Genomic DNA, 8,788 nt, shown 5'->3' with positions numbered 1-8,788 from the left:
GCGGTGAGGGCCCTGCTCCGGCCGAGGCAGAGGCTGTGCCCTCAGCCCCGACAGCACGAGGAGGGGGCGGCACGGAGCCGTCCCGGCGGGAGGGGCTGCACAAGGGGCACTGGGAACGTGGGGCCAGCGCGGTGCCCTCGTGTGCTTTCCCCTCAGCTCCCTGCAGGCCGCCCGCCCTCGGCCTCCGCTCTGCTGCCAAAGGAACAGGGCGGCACTGAGCCCGCCGCACAAAGCCGCCCTTCACTCGGTGCCACGGGAGCCTTGGTGGCCTCGGCGCCCCGCGGCAAGGCAGCGGCGCTGCAGGAGTTCGTTCGCCACCAAAAACTGCACCGAGAAGTGCCAGGGCAAGGGGATAAAGCAGGAGGTGAAGGCAAACTGAGCGCTGAAGGAGCCTCCTGCAGATCTGCTCAAATGCTGTGGATTTGGGGCTGGGTGCACACGGGGCCGATGCCGCTGCCAGCGTGGCGGGAGCGCTGCAGGGCGATGCGCGGCGTGCCCCCGAGTGCCCAGCTCACCTCTCACCAGCTGTAGATTGCTGCAGCTCCTTCCCCTGCTTCATGCTTCTCCACGTCTCGCTCGCACCTTTAACTTGAGGGCTTGAAGCTATGCTGCGGTTCATTCTCTTCGCTGGACCTTACTGCTTTTTTCCTGGCTTTGTCCCTGCCCCATAAAAAAACCCAAGTCAGATTGATTGTTTTTTTCTGTTTAGCTAGGGTTTTGCTTGTGATGTGGAAAACTTTGCACTAACTGGCAAGTATTTCACTGTTTCTTAATATATTGCTCCAAGATCTTCTAAATGGGTTTCCTTCTGCTACATCTCCCCACATCTCCAATTCCAGATATTGTTTTAATTATTTTATTTCTTTTATGAGATTTCTTGTTTGCTTTTATATACTTCACCCAAGTACCGGTATATCCATACAAAAGAATATGTACAAGAAACTAGTAGTACAGTTCCCATATCGATTATATAGTCATTAATCAAACACAAATCACTGATACAGTGGCTTAATGAGCTATAACTGCACATGCATGAGGACGTGGATTTTATGGCTCATGTGCTTGGTGTCTGTCACACAGAGCAGATTCACTCCTCCCGTGGTTGCGTTGGAACTCTAGAAAGGAAGAAGATCCTTAAAATCAATCTGCTGTTAACCAGTGTTTGTGAGCTACCACATGCAGTAATACATACAAAAGTCATTGATAGGTCCTCAGCATCACTCAGAAACAACTGAACTTTCTAACTTCTTGCATTTTGAAAGCAGTTTTTCCTACACACAACAAGGGAGTTGTGGGAAATGGCACAGGCTAGCAGGCACACCACAGACAGCTGTTGTTTTTCTTTCTCTCTACATCATGTCATCAGAGAGAAGCATTGTACGGAGCCAGTGCCACCCTGGCATTGGTTTTTACAAAAGCGGTTTCTGTGCCATCAACAACGCCTTCACTGGAATTGCAGGGAAATGGAACAATGACGGGGTTAATGACAAAAGCCAAGAGTAAATACTTCTCCTCTGTCATCGCTGTAGCTAAAGAATATTGCTGTTATCCTTTTGTTTTATGGGAACGTTATCATCTGGGATATTTTAGAAAGTCTAAAAACTATCTGCCATTTTGATTGTGCTGTCTAGCAGAACTGTGCACAGCCAAGGCAGTACCGAGCCTTTCATTAAGTCAGGAATATACCTTACAAAGTGGTACGAACACCACTGCACGGTCACACACGTTCTCTTTTCATAACAGGAATTATCTACTCGATGCTCTGCACCATGTCCACATCAAGCAGAGGTATATTTAGAGCTACAAAGGGGTGGGCTCATTAGTGCTAATCAGTGTGTGAAATTCTGCTTTTTTCAAAATGTGTTTTAATTCCAAGTGTAAAGTGTTTAATTCTATTTTTAATTAAAAATAGACATATTATAATGCATAATATGAATTGCATTTATACTATAATCATTACACAGCTAAAGCAGAAGTTCTTTAACTGTCAGTCAAATATGATCAGTGTAAAATCATTCAACTTTTACAAAATGCTGTTCAATTTACTTACTTACTTTGAAAAATATATATATTGTAATGTTTCCATGGAAATTTTAGGTCCCAGTTGCCACAACAAACATATTCAATTCCAAATGTAACTACTGCTGGGTTGTTGACCGTATCAAAAAGTAATCTTGGCGTACTTAAACAGTTGAGATTGTTGCTTTACAGGAAGAAACCTCTTTCACTGCAGAGCCAGTGAGATGTGGGATTTTATCCCTAGTAGAATCAAGATAGCGTACTGATGTCAGGAAGAGCCTCGGGATTCGCCCCAACAGAACGGCAGATACTTTGTGAGTGAGACAAATGATTGTCGGGTGTCAACTCTGTGTTCTGTACCTGCAAGTACTACTACATAATTGTCCTTCATACATTTGAAACTGGTGCACAAATATCTAAAGGTATTTGCTACTAGCTTCAATCCTTGCTTTCTATTCTTGAGAAGCTCTGCATGGATCTAATCTTGATTTGTGCAAGACAATTGACTCACACATTGTTTCGCCACTTTTAATGGCCTATGAGTACGTTGTCATATCAACCAGGAAAACCATACAACTTGCATGTCTTTGAAAGGGTGATGCTGGTATTTTGCAGACAGTTCTGCTGCCGTGACAATGTGGGGTTTTTCGTGCCAAGATGTAAGCTCCGTGCTAAATGCTGCATGGAAGTTTGAATGCAGCATCAAATGTTAAGCTAAAGGAGAAGTAAACCAGACATCACAGTTCAAATGCGATCTCCTAAATAAGTCAAAGCCAGTGCAGCTCAGCTTTGTTTTCAGGATAAAAGGGGTCACGCTGAGCTCTGGCACTGTCAGCTGGAGCCGCTGCTGTATGTGCTTGAAAGTTGGTGTTGAATGAAAGGTGGGCAAAGGGATATATTTCCATTTCATACTTCCATTCACTGCCTTCAGTGATGTACAACATTAGCAGAGAGAATCTGGCTGATTTGCATCTACTTAACACCAGAATTACTGCTGGCACAAATATTCTTGTACTATTATTAAACTTCATTTGAAGCTTTGAGATTGTGTATGTGCAAATGAAAAAAAAAAAAAAAGATTTGGGGCTACCTATTTTCCAAGAGATGAAGGAACTAAAAAAAGATAAAGAAGGAAGTAAAAAAAAAAATGACCACAAAGACATTTCTGCAGACACCACAAAGCTGAAATGGTAGGATATGAAAGAAGAACCTAGAATCTTAAAATAAAAGAAAGGACTGATTAGTCATTTCAGAGCAATACAGTGTTATGTGATCAACTCTCACAGAAGTATTATATATCAGAATAGTTCCTGAAATATCCCTTGCTGCTTCTTCTTTCTGTACTTGCCTACATAAACTTGAACACAGCCAGAAAAAGAAGCTGGGGTTTAAGGGCAGAAGAAAGACAGAGAAACCACATCTAAAGAAACATACGTTACTTTTGCTGCTATTTTATTGGCTGTATTTGTGATGTGAGAGTTTAAATTCTCACCATCTGGTCATTGTTACTTCTGGATAACTTAGATTTTCCTAACTATTGCTATCTACTGCTTTCATGTTGTCCTATAAATGCCTGCTGTGTTTTTTTGTTTTATTTTTTTTCCTTTAGTTGTGGTTTATGGATCATTTTTACTTTTTTTTTAACCGTACAAAGCAGTATTTCTTGTAGGTTAAGCAAACCTGTGTTAGTAATTCCAACATCGAGAACCCATGTTATGACTTCACAGCAGCTGTTGTGACTGCAAATAAGGAACTAGTGACCAATTGTCTGACATTTCCTTAGTCTAAGTTGCTGAGCTTTTACTCTATGCACAGTATTCCAGCCCATTTTTACCACGCATACAGAACACTGGAGGCCTACTTCTGTCATTTGAAAGTCTGCATATTTTTCTACGTTGCTGTTTTCTGCATTTCTACGTTGTTGCTGCCTCTTAATGTTTCTTGGTGCTGATGAGTGGGTGAAAACTTGCAGGTTGCAACGGAAAGGCAAATGCTCACTAGTTTCATGGAGCCCTGCTGTTACTTGGCTGCATGTGCAAGCTGAGCAGTCCAGGAACTGTAGCTCTAGAGATCCAGGAAGTAATGGCACAAATTCACCACCTCACAGGGGCATTAGAAGATCTCAGTTGCAGACTTTTTTTGTTCCTTCTATTTTATCTGTGAAAATCTAATTGAACAAAGAAACTAAAAATTGTCCGAGATGCAACAATACATGTTTAAAGCATTGGTCCCACTGAAGTGGGAGCATACTTACGATTTGAACAAGCAGAAAAAAGCCTGGCTTCTATTTCCATCTTTTTGGTATATTTGTGTCCTAGGGCAAGGCCCTCAGTCACATTGTTTTTCAGTTTCTGTATTTGTAGTATGGGAATTATAACACCTTCCTTCACAGGAATGCTGTGAAGATTACATTTTGTTTTGAAAGCACTTACTCAGGATTATGTAACAATTAAACCTATTACTGGTGAAACTGTTAATCATAGCGTGAGAGGGAGATCCCGTACAGTTTATTATATCAAAGGTAGAGAATTTTGAAAATATAATAAGAAATGTTACATTTTCAGAGAGTGTCTAGAACAATAGTAGGAAAGGAACCTAATGCAGGGTTAAAATAATATATTGTTGACAGTTTTTACCAGTAGGGATATAATATTCAGAAGAGCTTTGCAGAAGAAATCACTTGTTTGGAGTATTTTAAAGCAGCCCATTGCAACGGGAACACAAAGTGTTTCTCTTAGGAACAGCTATAAAGCAGATATTACAGTTCCCTTCTGCTCTGAAAACATCATAAGTGTTCTTCATTTTTCATTATCCGTTGGTCCTCGGGCTGAGCTGTGTCACAAGGGAGAGCTAGAGTCCTGAAGAAAGGTATGGTGGCTTTTCTCCTCCCATCTCAGAAATACACATGCTAAGTAAGCCGCACCTTCAGTTATTAAAGAACATGGATGTCTGCATTTCCTGGGGGCAGCTTTAAGAATCAAGAGCTCTGTTTTGCTCCCAGTGACTCTGGGGATAGCAAAATGATGCTGAGGTTGCTGACAACTCATCTTGTTCAAGGATTGAACAGACTGCGGGGGAACCAAACTTCCCGGCCTGGAGGTGGCTCTGACCAAGTGGCGTGGTTAAAGCAAGCCTTGTCACTGCTCTCCTCGGTATAAAGAAAGTATCTGGAGTAAGAAATGACTGTAACTTTCTGTACAGTTCAGTTCCACGTTCTTCATGAATGTTAACATGTAATTTAATCATTATTTTAAAAGTATTTTAACAAGGATGCAATCTAAATCAAGGAAGCAGATATTATAGATCATTGTATATAATTTCATTGAAAAGAGCAGAATCCACAAACCTATCAATCGTATTAACTCTGAGTCTTTACTTTTTCCTGGGGTTTGTGGTAAAAAAAAATAAATCCAAGAACAATGCTTATGTGACCAGAAAATTTGGATGCCGTTCTTTCTTGACAGAGACTTCAGAAAGAGACACGTAGAAATGGATTTTCAAGAGCAGGCTGTATTGACCTAGCAGAAATCCACAAAGAAGGGTGGGACGATATGCAGTATTTCATCTCTAGCAATTTGGTATTGTTACCAATTTAGTGGGTTTTAATTACTGTTGTTAGGTTCTGCCCAGATGTTCAGAATGAATAAGCTGAAGTCAGCCTTTTCTCAATAACTGTTGTTGAAAAACTGCTGCAAGCTTTCAAGCACTCACAAGAATAAAAGAATCAAAGAAGAAATACGGATGCTATTATCCAGTCTTCTGTCTTGCTTCCATCTTTTGTGCGCTTTAAACTTTATAGGAGTATTTGATAAAAACAAACAAAATGATTCAAAACCAGACCCTTTAAAGCGAATCTGTATTGCCTTTTAGATCATCTGGCAAATGATGACAGTTTTATATAAAATACGTCTGGGAGTAAATCACAGAAAATTGAGTTTCAGATAAAAAAATACCATCTTGGTTAGATAACGGCTTCTAATCTTCTTTGTTGCGAATAATAACAATAATTATATTCCAAAACTGCTTTTCATTCTGTTCAGGATTGAAGTATGTTCTCCACAACCCAGCCCTCAGATTAAAGTGATTTGGAGAGTTGTTGACTTAATCCTGAAGACATGTCTGTGGCCACTGGAGGGGAGAAGTGCTCGTCCTGTTAGTCACAGAGGTGCAGTGCCCTCCTGTTTTAGGCAAGCAGTTCTGAACTGGGTGATGGTGTTGCTCAGCCCTACAGGAAAGCCAGGGGCACTCTGCGGTAACTTCATGCACTTTTTATGTCTGCAGAGTGAAAGGGCCAGGACTGCTTGGAATTTTCACCGGAAAAGAAGATAGAAGGCAAGCCAGCTCCTTTGCAGGCTGTGAAGGCTGTCATCCTTCCTGGGGCATCACAGATAACACTACCTGTCATGACTTGCATCTCGTGAAAACATGAAAGCTCACATGGTTCAACTAACTACCAAGATGGAACATTAAATAAAAACTGTGGATTTCTGTGTGATATTTTAAACAGTCGTAATTTTAAAACCTGTTAAGGAAATGTTATTGTCTGTGTTAATAATATTTGGGAAAATACCAAACGCTTAAAGGAATTTTATTTTTCTTTAAAGACAGAAAAACAGGCTGTAACTGGGTCAAAATCGACAGATCATTTTCCGGTTAAAGACTCCCTCTTGTGGAAATCATTCTTACTGACCTGTTTTGACCTATTTTTCTAGTAAAAGTCACTCCATGTAAGGTACTGCAAACCTTTAAAATGGCTCTGTTGCACGGTGTTGCCTATTTAAAAGTTAAGACCCTGGTACTAACAGCTGTGAAAGAAAGTTAACTGACGGTAGTCATACAATAGTCATGCATTGCTAGCAGATTTTTTATCTTTCTACTGAGATCTTTTTTATTATCATTATTCATAGTATTTTTTTTTCTTGTACATGTAATGGAAAAAAAAAGAAACTAGTTGTTTTTCATGTATGTTTTTTACCCTGGTAAGAGCCTTCTGCCCAGATGATGCGGAACTGAGAATCCCGTGCCTCCCCAGTAGGAGCTGAGTAATGTGTCAGGGAAGGGGTGATTCATAGAAAGCAGTCACTTCAGAAAACAGGGAATTCCCTGTACGTTGCTATGTTGAGAAAATGGGATTAGTAAAGGAGATGGAAAATACCCATTCTGGAAAGATATTTCCATGGGAAAGTTGATAGCAGCAGCACACTGCTTTATGTGAAGGTGCAATTTGAATCTTGGACACGGAGACACAGCAGAGGTTGATGTTTTCCATACTGTGAGACTGAAATCAAATCCTTATTATCCTCTAGTCATCTGTTAGGGGAGGAGATTACATTATTTAGATTCAGTGTCAAATATGTATGTGGGCAAGAAGCACTATTAGCTCTTTTCAGTCACACTTAAGCCTTAATCAACTTTCAGTTCTAAAGTAAGTAGAATCCCTCTGCTTGCTGTAATTGCATCTGGTTGCTTTTGTGCCCTGAAGCTGAGGAGGCATCCTGCTCTGCCTCAAAAACACGGCGGGTGCTGCGTGGCTGCCCGCTAGCAGCCCCTGCAGGAATTTCTCCGCGGAGCTGTAACTGCCTTTGGCAGGTTTACTAGGCCCTAAGGCTTTCCAGAAAGACAATCTTGAAGGAGTTTCAATTAAATGCTACGTAGAGAAAAAGCAAAAATCTGAAAATCAGTCTGGAATGTTATTAGTCTTCATTTGGTACGTCAGAACTCATTTAATATTAAATGTTTCTACAATTTCTGTGTTCATATGCTGAAAGTCTGTAAATTGAGCTGCGCATCTGGGTAAGTTTATGGAATTGGAGATTCATAGAATCCTTCGTAATGATACTTTCACTGCATTTCTTTATCTCCTGTGCCACGGAATTTTTTTTAACCCCACAAGCTGTGAGATTTGCGCAGCATCTTGTATTTTTAGGTCTTTAGCATTGCCTGCACTGAGTGCTTAACGAGCACATTTGAAAATGCAAAGCTAAAATTAACAAGCTGGTTAAAGCGTTCCAGGGGACGTTATAAAAGAAATGAGATAGGATATGGATTTTACTGGAACGGGAAACAGAACAAGCGCTTTCTTAGTTCCTGCACTATTCTGTGTTTCAGTGCCTGGGTGCTCTGTGTGCCTGCGCCTCTGCAGCCTGCAGGGCCGGCGTGTGGGAACTCAGCGACCGGACAGGAAACGGGGGTTTTGCAGCTAACGTGTGACCTACCTCGGGGTCTTTTTCTTTACAATTCATTAACTTTTGGGCTCGTAGACGTTATCTAAAGACAGAAATTGGAAAATAACCGTGAGGATGCGCTGGCAGCCCGCGACGGCTGAGGCGGGCACGTCCCCGGCCCGCAGCCTGCCGCCATTTTCTGCCTGCCGGGGGCTGCCCGGGCCCGCGTCTCTTTCCCTCACAAAAAGCACAAATTCCCCTCAGCGCCACCTCGTTCCCCGTGTGGGCCTCACACACGGCCCCAGCCCGGCGAGACGCTGCCCTACCGCCAGGCCACGCGGTGTCCCTCGTTAATTTTTACCCTCATTAACTCGCCGCACCTGGGGGGGGTCCCGGCCCCTCCCCCGCTCACCTGAGGCGGTGTCGGCACGGCCTGAGGCGAGGCCCCGCCCCCGCCCCGCCCGGCCCCGCCCCTCGGCGCGCTCCCGGCGCAGGGCGTTGGAGAGGGAGGGGGGACAGGGACGGAGGCGCAGGCGCGGGCACGGGCGCGCGGCCGCCTCGCGCCTTTCCCGCCCCGCCCCCGGCGCGCTCCGCCATTGGCTGGG

At 43.0% G+C, this 8,788-nt stretch overlaps 1 long non-coding RNA gene across 2 annotated transcripts; it reads right to left on the bottom strand.

Moving 5' to 3' along the window:
- Positions 1 to 8,221: 8,221 nt before the first annotated feature.
- LOC310884935 lies at positions 8,222 to 8,733 on the bottom strand. 2 transcript variants are annotated; one of them, XR_014574472.1, is made up of 2 exons: positions 8,596 to 8,733; positions 8,222 to 8,286 (listed from the first exon to the last, which is right to left on the bottom strand). It is a non-coding gene; the product is annotated as an uncharacterized lncRNA (long non-coding RNA). The 2 variants fall into 2 exon arrangements; XR_014574473.1 differs by lacking the exon at positions 8,596 to 8,733 and adding an exon at positions 8,545 to 8,572.
- Between the last annotated feature and the right edge of the window lie 55 nt (positions 8,734 to 8,788).

Source organism: Anser anser, assembly GCF_964211835.1.
Source record: "Anser anser genome assembly, chromosome: 21".
Lineage (NCBI taxonomy): Eukaryota > Metazoa > Chordata > Aves > Anseriformes > Anatidae > Anser > Anser anser.
The sequence above is the reverse complement of the archived record's forward strand: the minus strand, read 5'-3'. Positions and strand labels throughout refer to the sequence as shown.